This window comes from Solanum verrucosum, unplaced genomic scaffold, assembly GCF_900185275.1.
Source record: "Solanum verrucosum unplaced genomic scaffold, falcon-dt-bn FXZP01000015.1, whole genome shotgun sequence".
NCBI lineage: Eukaryota > Viridiplantae > Streptophyta > Magnoliopsida > Solanales > Solanaceae > Solanum > Solanum verrucosum.
In genome coordinates, this window is record NW_026020070.1 from 1,712,915 (window position 1) to 1,724,027 (window position 11,113).

Genomic DNA, 11,113 nt, shown 5'->3' on the forward strand with positions numbered 1-11,113 from the left:
AGTGAATGTTTATTGCAAATAATTTCAATGACGAACCATTTTAGTGTCTCTTAATGACGAACCCATTTTAGTGTCTCTTAATGACGAACCCATTTTAGGTAGGTGATAGCTTTTTGAGCACGCATCATTCATAGCTATCTAATATACATCCACTCATCCAGTTGTTGGAAGGAAGAAACAAACTAGCTCATCAAACACCTTGAGCAAAGATTATTTCAACAAACTTGTGGTGGATGAATTAAAAAAGAGATAAGTGGGGTGGGGACCCCTCCTATCTTATTTGTAACGCCACAAAGCCAAGTTTTGGATATCATTTGTAGTATGTGCAGTTGCTTATTCACCCATTACCAATTGAGTTTGCTTGTTGAGTGGTGATATATGGAGATTGCAGTGGGTAGAGGTTTCCAAGTTTTGACATTGTCGGGTTCATCTTTTCATGGAAGAGTATACGTAAAACTTGTGTATCTCTAAAGGCTTTAATTGGACTAGTAATAGAAAAGGACATTCTCTAACACCATGCACAACTCTGGTTCAAGCTCACCAAAGGCCAACATGGCTTCCTGGTCTTGACCCTCCGCCTCATCTTGATGGAACGTAAGCGTATTCGTTGCCTACTAATTAACCAACTTTCCTACTTAGTGGCTCATCATTATATACTTTCTTTTTAATAGTCTTGCTGGAGATTTTGGTTTTGATCCACTAGGACTTGGAGAGGATCCTGAAAGTTTGAGATGGTATGTACAAGCAGAACTTGTTCATGCCCGCTTCGCCATGGCTGGGGTTGCTGGAATTCTTTTAACTGATGTAAGTCATAATTTAATACTTGTGTAACATTTTTTTTCTCTTTATCCTAACATTTCTGGTCATTCTTTTTAGTTGCTTCGTGTCACTGGAATAAGGGATTTGCCAGTGTGGTATGAAGCAGGAGCTACAAAATTCAACTTTTCCCAGCACAACAACTCTGCTCATCATTCAACTATTATTGATGGGTACAACGTTTAACCGGTTGATAGAATGTTAATTCTGGACAATCTATGCCGGCACTAACTTATCCCTCTCTCTGATTTCTTATATTTACAGGTTCGTTGAAACAAAAAGGTACATGGATTTTCTTGATCCTGGCTCTCAAGCAAAACCTGGATCCTTTTTTGGACTAGAAGCTGCACTGGAAGGCCTTGAACCAGGGTAATTTTAATATTTTTTTGTTTGCCAAAAATGAAAGGCTTACCCTTGTTAGTGCGGGAGTAGGGGAAGAACTGTATAGGTTGATCCACCACGAGTACTATGGGTTCAACTAAACCCGTTGCTTTCTGTCCAAACTACATTCATAGATGACAGATACTAAATTAAGATGTATACAATATAATTACACTTATTCTAAATACTCATTCTGAACACATAGACTTTAAATTTTGGATTTGCCTCTGAGCGGGCTTATACTCCTACTAAGCATAGCCAGAAATCTTGACATTTAGCAGGTATCCAGGTGGCCCTTTATTGAATCCTCTTGGGAATTGGAAAGATATCAAGAATGCTAAAGACTGGAAACTGAAAGAGATTAAAAAAACGGTTTGTTGAGATGCATCATTCTTTTAGTGCTTTTTAAGTCTTGTCCAATATTTATACTTCCCTTTGTTTTGTAAGGACGCCTAGCTATGGTGGCTATGCTTGGTATTTTCGTTCAGGCTTTCTGTTACTCATGTTGGTCCTATTGACAATCTGATCGAGCATCTCTCCAATCCATGGCACAAAACCATTCTTCAAACCATTGCTGGATTGAGTTCTTGATTATTGGAGTTTGTTGAAAACATGGCATACTTAAATGTTTTCATTCAAAGGCCATTCAGTAAAGCAAGCAACCTTGTATAAGAAACTTATGTGTATTTCAATCATGTCCTTCCATTTCTGACTGACTATATAATACTAGGACATATAGAGAACAGTTGTCAATGAAGGAAATTATACGGTAGCATATGGTTTCTACACAAAGATCAAAGGACAGGTTATTTGAGGATGATCTTTAGGCCACACCAAGTAATAATCTTACCTGCACCAGGTTTGCGCCAAATCGGTGAATGCAAGGCACATGTCATGCATATAACGTTTTACTGTTAAGGTTAAATTCCTTGGTTTGGTGTAAAGTGTAAACATGGAGATCAGGTAAGTATTTTTCTGACAATGAGTGTATAAGTGCTTTAAATAACTTATGCATCTTCTACCCAACAGAAATGGTCAATATGCACATTTGTTACAATTCATTACAGCATTCGATCAGGATTGCATGAACAAAGCGGAAAACAAGCAGAATACTATCACAAATGATATGAAAAATTAGAAAATACTAGAATTATACAACCCATACTGCCAAGAAACCCAATATTTCAGAATCTGAGAACTAGCAGGATATAACAGTTGAAGCAGCAGATGATTTACTTACAGAATCACTTTATTGACTCGGCCAAACCTATAACAATCTTACTCTGTTCTATAAACAGCCCTCCAAAAGGTGAGAGAAGTATTTTGATATTGTACTATACATGATGCGAGATGTATACAGAAAAAGCAGTGAGAATTTACACTCCGTCAACCAAGAAAAATAACCAGAAAAATAAAGGGACAGTTGTATAACATGAGGGAGATTCTCCTAAAACCCCAAAGCACATCATGCTGTCTTGGCCTGTGATTTCTTTCTTCCCAGAAGCATCAAGAGCCTTGGGAAGAAGGACCTTTTCTTTTTCTTTGGGATCTTCACTTCTGGAGATGTATCAGTTTCAGTATTACTTCCTTGCTCATATGCTCTTGGACTTGACCTATGATGTAGTGAAGCAACCTCTGGTGCACTCTCATAGGTTTTCGATGCTTTACTCTCCTCAAAGCTCGTTCTCGGGCTTCTGGTAGTGTTTATCAGTGGAAGAGATTCACCAGCTTTCCGCCTTTGCCCATGCTCAGCCCTCCATTTCCTCAGCTCTTGCTCCACTGCCAATTTCCCTTCCTTGGCTTTCTCTGCCTTCTTCATTGCAATTTCCAGACCTTCCTTTCTAGTGGTCATCTCATGATTAACCTCCTCCAGCCTGCTTAGACTTCTCAGTTCTGATTCCTTGAATACTTCAATTTGGGTGATAGCAGCAGCCACCCTCTTATTAGCTTGCTCCTCCGCCTCATGGGCCAGCTTGCTGAGATCATAATATTCTTCAAGAGAAAGTGTTACTCCAGATGGGGAATCTTCATCATTGGTGCTTCGAGCTAATTCACTCTCTTGCAGAGCATTGATGGCTTCTAGCGCCAACTTCTCAGAAGCTTTTGCAGCTTCTATCTCCTTATTAGCAGCAATTAGTCTACTTTCCATGGTACTTGCTCCTGCCTTTGCTTGCTCTGCTTCTTCCTTTGCCTTTCTCAACTCTTCACGAGCTGTTTGTGCAAGTGACTTTGCCAGATCAGCCTCTTGGGCAGCCTCTTGCAATTTCTTGGGAAGCTCCACAACCTTTTCTCTTGCTTCTTTCTCTTTCATCTGCACAAGGGCAATCTCTGACTTGGTCCTGTTCAACTCCGTCTCAAGAGATGCTACAGCAATTGATGCCATGCCTTCTCTCTGCTGGATGGAAGCTAGTTCTGATTTTTCTTTATCTAATTCTGCCTTCAATGAAGTTGCAGCAACCTTCAAGCAATTTACATCATCTGTTGCTTTCTCGATGTTGAGTTTCACCTCTTCAAGTTCCCGTGTAGCCAAGGCAACCGCTGCTTGTATCTTGGCATGAGTTCTTTTCTCTGGCTCTGACAGTTCGCCAAAATTGCCATCTTCAACAGTCTCTTGTTTCAACTTTGATTCCATGTAAGCAGCAAACTCAGCTTTGAGATCCAGTAGCAAAGCTGAAGCAGTGTATAATTTTGCTTTGAGATCCTTCGAAGACAGTATTTGCTGGTTTAGCTTCTCAAGCTCATCTTCTGCCTGCTTTAGTTCTTTCTCCCATGTTAGAGTATCTTGCTCTCTTGCCATAGCAGCTCCAATTCTGTGTTCCTCCACCTCCAAATGTGCAGTTTGTGCAGCTTCTAAAGATTCCTTTGTAGTGATGAGCTCAATAGTCAAATACTCCCACTTCTTTCTCAACTTTCTTTGAGGCAGAAACCGCTTCCTCTGCTTTTTGCACAGCATCATATCTCTCTGACACCAATAAATCATACTCTTTATGCAGATCTTTTCAACTCATAATCCACAGTGTTTAGCTCCAAAACTGCTGCTTCATGCCTTGCTTTAGCAACTTCAAGCTGCGCCTTGGCTGCAATACTAGCCTCATCAGCAATTCCCTGCTCCATCTCTTCTACCCTGAGTTTGGCAAGTTCTGAGTCCTGTTTCGCTTGTTGTTCTTCGGTTTGTGCTCTCTCCAGGTTCAGCTTCAACTCTTCTATCAGTCTTTTAGTGCTATCTAGTTCCTTCAACACCATCATTTTTGCTCCTTCTGCAGCCTGAGACTGTTTCTTGTACAAATGGGATCTCTTCCTGCACATTCGCTAATTCTTGATCGACAACTTTCCTTCTCTGCATTATCCAGAAGTGGAAGATTTAGTTAAAATATTTGTCGTGGGACAGATGTCCAAAAGATGACTGTACAGGTCAGCAAGATATAAAATATAAATACACAATCTAAATAGTCACTTCTTATGGTGCAGTATCCCGGTGAACTTGCAGATGCAATCCTTCATTAGATAGAATCATCTAAAGTGGCTTTCAACACACTCATTTTGATGACAAACAAATGTCTACCTGAGTTGAGATTCAAAGAGTGTATAAAGGGTTCATGAGCTTACCTCCACAGTCTGTACTCGATGAGCCTTCCAGTCAACAATGCCTCCAAACTTGGAAACTGCCTGCTTCACAGATTCAATTGGTGCTGCTGTGTCAATTTTAACTCTGTTAATAACAGAGTTATTAGGGTGCTTAGAATTGGCACTGGGTTCTGGAATCTTAACTGTGAGACAGGAAGCCTTGGTTAGGGACTGAACAGTGTTAGGTACCTCTACATGAATATTATATTTGTGTTTTTGTTCTTGAGTGGATGAAGAAGTTGTTTCAGCAGAAACATGAGAAATACTTGGAGAATAATCTTGTTGAAGTAGTGAGACGTTATTTTTTTCTCCTTTTAAAGGATCAGATTGTATGTGGTCAGAAGATTCTTTTTGGTTTTCCTCTTTTAGGGATGCAGGGTTTGAATTCATGGTTAATAAAGGTGAAGCATCATGCTCTTCTGTTGGTCCATCAGTAGTATGATTCAGTTGATTCAAAAGACCACCACCGCAACCACCATCAGATGATTGCTGCAATGAATCACTTGCTTTTGCATCCAATATAGACGATGAACTGGCTTCTGAGAGAGCTGTTGGAGGCTCTAACGATTTCAGATCCTCTACCAGTTTAGGTGAGGCTTCCTGCTGAACTGTTGGCACAGCTGATTGAACACTTCCTGTTTTTAGAAATGTCACCTGCTCCATCAGATTTAATGGTAGGGCTCCTGAATTTCAGAGTTTGCTGTTTCATTCATATGTTGCCTAGTTGGAGTTGCCCTATGTGAGTGATCCTCCTTCGGAACAGAAACTTCAGGTTTAGGAGCACATTCTTGGGGAGAACTTCCCTTCACATCTTTTGCATCTTCCCATTTCCAATTAAGAGCTGAGATGAACCAAAAAAATAAAATTGGCAAAGATAAGTAAGGGGATACATAACCTCTCTCAAGTAACCAAACACCTTTCCCAACCTTTTACCAGGAAGGTGAACTACAGAATTGGGAGATATCAAACAACTGTTCTTGAAGACCAACTTAAACTTAAGCAATTGCAACTATTTTCTGTACAATATTAAGATCACCTATTTTGAAGTTTCTACACTATAACCTCTACACAGTCATTCATTTCATTTGAGGATTGCTAGTTGGATAACAAAAACTAAGTTAACTTTTGCGAGAAGGTTTAGGGCAACACACCTTTACTAAGAATATGAATAACTTCATCCTATCCCTAAGCTATAAATCTTTTTCTGTAAATGGAATACTTATCCTATGTTCACTAGTTAATGCCAATATCATTTTTACATTGCCAGCCAAATAAACAAAAAAATACTATCCCACATGAGGACACATTTCCCATAAAGTAATTTTATTTGAACTCTAACTCAATAAAGAATTATGAGACACTTTTTACTTATCGAAGGAAGTGAAGTCAAACAAGATATTCAATTTCAAAAAGAGAAGTACTAGGGATTTTCATAATTGGAATAACCAAGTAAAGTCTTGTCGGCAAGTACATTTATCATATTAAGTTTAACTTATCTAATGGATATTTATATATCAGCTGATCCATGATATTTCCCTAATATTTTCATCAATGAATCACATAAACGGGAGGAGTAAAAGATCACACCAGAGAGGTACAGTCCCTAATTTTTATGCAGTTATTTTAGACCCAGTTGTTGTCTACAACTCGTTGCATATGCATGCTATGGATTTAATAAAAAAGATATGCAGCTGTTCTTCTTCTGATCCATTCCCCTTCCTCATCAACTACATTGAAGCCAGGCAAAGAAAAAAAACAACAAGAAGGAAAATGAGAAATGAAAAAGTAGTCAGCCAACACAGCGGTGGAGCCAGGATTTTCAATAAGGGGGTTCAAAATCTAAAAATATAGACACACGAAGTAGACGAAGGGGGTTCGACATCTACTATATATACCTAAAAAATTATTTTAACCATGTATAAATCATAGAATTTTCCGCCGAAGGGGGTTCAAACCCCCTCATTGTAAGGTGGCTCCACCACTGAGTCAACGCCACAAAAAATACATCTGTGAAACTTATTGTCATCCTTAACTTTTTTCTCTTCTGCAGCACTCTCATTAAGGAATAAGGACACACCATTCTATGGTGAGACCAATCCTAGTTTAGGATAGTCCATGTAAAACTTAAACTTCTAAGGCTTATTCCAGTTTTTCCATATAACCAAATCCTTGGATTGTATATGCTCGCTCCTAGAAGGGGAACCTTTTAAAACAAAATGCTGCCTGAACTCCTTTTCTCTTCCCAATATTCTATCGTCTAAGTCTTATCAGTTTTTCCATATAACTAAATATTCCACTTGTGTTTTCTCGAAGCAGGAACATAAGTAATCTTTAAAGAAACTTCCTGAACTGCACTTCCTGTACCAACATTGGTAGACACTTCTCACGAAACTACAAATACATTATATACAAAACTTCCATCACACATCAATCTCAATAAGTTGAAAGAACAAACAATCAGATGAAATGCCTAGTCTATTTATTTGTACTAATGCACATGCTGGAGGTATGGTTGCTGCACTTGGAAAAAAGAAGTTAGTTTCCTAGTAGCTTTGCTATCAATTCATGCAGCAAAATGCTTCAGGAAATTCAGTTGAAGACATAGAAGTAGACATGGAAAAAGCATCTTTCAAGGTTTCCAAGTGATAAAACTAGAGTTTGTAGAATAAATTTTATTAAAAAGAAATCATGTGGTTAATAGTCCTACTTGGAGCACTTTAACCCTTATAGTAGTTTATACACTCATTAGCATTGAAAGAATGTAACAAGTTCTCTTTCGGGCCCCAAATATCGGAAAGGAATCACAAAATCAACTTTTCGGGGAAACATTAGATAATTGAATCCTCTTTTCTTCCATCACCAGAAGATTCTTCATTCAGAATCCTCCATAGCAGATAATGTCAATGTCATAAACTTCATCAGCGAAATACATGACTAGCACAAGTGGAGCGTACCACATCAGCAGCTTAGCACATTAAGAGCAGGCATATAACATGTGTCTTTAAACCAATCAAAATGTGAAAGTAGCTTGAATTTGGGTTCCACTTGTTTCAAACTGATAAGTTAGATATGCAAGAATCCTTAGACAGCAAGCAGAAATCATGTGAAAGATTCGTCCTCCAATTAGATTAAACATATACATAAAGGGTAGCAGATGGTCTTTCATTTGGCTTTGAAATATAGAAAAAGAGACAACAAATCATACAAAAAAGTTATGCTTGCTAAATACACAAACTTAAAATGTGTAGTTATTTAGTTTATTAGCTAGGCAATAGTACCTAGAGAACGCCGTTTAGCTCTAACATAACGAAAAAATGGCAAGTAACTTTGTCAGTGAGGATGATTACACCTAACCATACACCAGCAGGAATACAGTTTAGGGATGCAACTGTTGTACACAAAGATGGTGTAGTAGTACTGAATAAATACAACTCAATTAAATTGACCCCATGTTTTACTAATCACATCGACACCACATCTTATACTCTAAACAGCTATCTAGTCATTTTATCCATTGACACTTGAATTCCAGATTCATGAAGATATAACTGACTTATGCTTGGTGAACGATTGAGTTGCTTACAATATAGGAGTTGATAATTATTAAAGATATGATGTTGCATTGAATCTCCTATATTTAGACAGAAAAACATGATATTACTAGGACTAGTTGTGGTTTTGACACCATCTAACCTCATCTGATTGAGCTCTTTACAACACATGCATATATGAGAAGCTAGTCAACGTGGGTAGCAAATTAAAAGCATCTGATTGAGCTCTTTACAACACATGCATATATGAGAAGCTAGTCAACGTGGGTAGCAAATTAAAAGCATCTGATTGAGCTCTTTACAACACATGCATATATGATATGCTAGTCAACGTGGGTAGCAAATTAAAAGCATCTGATTGAGCTCTTTACAACACATGCATACATGAGATGCTAGTCATAAGTGGGTAGCAAATTAAAAGCATGAGCAAGACTAGTAATATAAGGTCTCTCTCATGCTAAACAATTAAGACCCACAATTTATCCCAAAAGATCAATTACCAATACCATCTCTTAGTATGGAATTGACCAAAACCCCAAACAACAAGGTTCGAATTTGTGAGCTAAGCTTGGTTTTAATTACATACATACATATATATAACCTTTCCACTATACAAAGATTGCTCTTTTTTTGTGGCACAGAATCATCAAAAATTAAATTAAACAACTATACAAGAAGCATATGATAATTGACCAGAAAGAAAAGATAGCAAAAATTACCAGAAATGATGTCTGTTTCTTGATGTTTCCCCAAAACAAAGAAAAATAAATAAATAGTGGTTTGGAAAAAGGAAGAAGAAGGAGAAGTAGAGGTTCTCAAAGATCCTCTTCGTCTACCTTCTTTTTTTTTTTTCTTTTTGTCTTTTTCCAATTATGTCTACTTTTCAAAATAAACATTACAATATCTAAAAGTCACCGCCAATTAAGGAGAGCTGTTCTTTTTTCGCTGTGTTTTTTGCGGGTGTTTCAAACAAACCGTCCCCGCACAATCATTGATTCAAAAAGAGAAAAAAGATTCAAATAATTGACAGAGTCGACTAGTTGACCAACCTTTTCCGTTCCAACCCACTTCCACTATTTTCATTTTTCACTATCATACTTCTCCCTTCCTCTCCATTTTAAGCACTCATGTTTGTGTGAAACTACACGTGGTTGTGCCTACTGTACGGTTCGATTGGTTATTTTTAAAAATTATACTATTCTAATTTTTCAAGTATTTTATAATGTATAAATAAAATTAGATTTTTTAAAATCATCCCAATCATATGGGTTTCTCTTTGATATCAGTGTGGTTCAATTAATTGTCGGGTTTTTTTTTATACTTTCACCTCAAAATACACTATTATTAAAATATTTCTTTCACAAGTATATTCTTGAAGAAGCACTTCAATTCTTCACCAAGAAGCTAAGAATGTAAAATCTTGTAACCGTATTGTTTGATCTTAAAATTTTAATAGGAGTGTTTGCAGAGGTTTTGTCATATTGTTTGATGACTTCTATTATAGTATTTTTTTTTAAATCTAACTAATTAAAGGACAAAGCCTCAAAGTCGTCGTCAGAGGTCTAGGACCTATGTTATATTTATTTTGAAAAATGTTATTGTAACACCTCGAATTTTGGAAAACAAGAAGAAAATGACTTTTTGGGCTGAAGTCTAGTTTTACGGGTCCCATCTACGAACCATAAAAGCTTCTACGGCCCGTAGATGGCAACCGTGGGAAAGAGAAAATATTTTTTTCTAAAATCAAGTCCAATATCCTTTGTATAGTTTGGACGGCCCGTCACCTTATGTACGAGTCGTAGATTGGTCACATAGGTCACTTCTAAACTTAGTGAAATTTTTAAAGCCAAAGTTGGGTTATACGGTTGGTATCCATGGTCCGTAAATGGACCTATCTACAGTGTTCGTCAAAAGCTGGCCAAATAAAGAGGTTTCTAAATCTTTCTACGGTTGACCAAGACCTACGGACCGTAGGAATGGGTCGATAGTTATTTTTCAAGGGCTTTTGAGTTTTCCCTAATCGTTTCAAATGAAAACCATGTCGTTTTGTCTTCTACCCTAAGCCCTATATAAGGTTTTTAGGACCAAAAACTACTCATTCAAACCTCATTCTCCTAATTCCCTAAATCTAATCATATTCATCCTCTCCAAATTCTCTCAACCTAAGGAAGAAGAAGAAGAGCTAGGGTTCCATTCAAGTCTTCAATCCTTCATTCTTTTTGGGCTGCTAGCATCAAGGTATGTGTGTATTCACTCATGGAGTCCTTTCCTCCATTGGGTCCTCAAAGATTTCAATTAATCAAATTAGGGGTTCAATTTAATGAATGTGGATTTCATTTAATTATGATTAACTATGGTTAATTAAGTCTTCTAATGCATGAATTGATGTTAATCCATGATATTTAGTTGAAATTGCATTGACTCATGCCTAAATTATGTTTACCAACTATGATCCTATGATGAAGTCATTAATCCATGAATTATGAAATCATGAAGATATGCATGTTTTTATGAAATTATTATGAAAGATTTGGGGATGCTTTGAAAGAAAAGTATCCATGCTATTGTGAAAGGATTATACTTACTATGGTGATCATGATTGTGAAAGGTATTTCTCACAAATGAATTCACATTGGTGAAACATTTTCTCATCTATGTTGTGTCATACCCCTTTTCGCGCACGGCGGCAAGAGTTTTTCCAATTTAAGTGGACGGTTATTGGACGGGAATATTTATTTTTT

At 37.3% G+C, this 11,113-nt stretch overlaps 2 pseudogenes across 1 annotated transcript in view; one reads left to right on the forward strand and one right to left on the reverse strand.

Moving 5' to 3' along the window:
• Nucleotides 1–378: 378 nt before the first annotated feature.
• LOC125823873 (photosystem I chlorophyll a/b-binding protein 5, chloroplastic-like) lies at nucleotides 379–2,322 on the forward strand (annotated as a pseudogene).
• A 4-nt stretch (nucleotides 2,323–2,326) lies between these two features.
• The window catches only part of LOC125823874 (protein WEAK CHLOROPLAST MOVEMENT UNDER BLUE LIGHT 1-like), a 13,417-nt pseudogene continuing 4,630 nt past the window's right edge, over nucleotides 2,327–11,113 (reverse strand). The window contains exons 4-5 of the transcript XR_007442743.1: nucleotides 4,804–5,662; nucleotides 2,327–4,534 (exon numbers count right to left, since the gene is read on the reverse strand). The product of XR_007442743.1 is annotated as a protein WEAK CHLOROPLAST MOVEMENT UNDER BLUE LIGHT 1-like (transcript). The remainder of the gene's footprint in view (nucleotides 4,535–4,803; nucleotides 5,663–11,113) is intronic.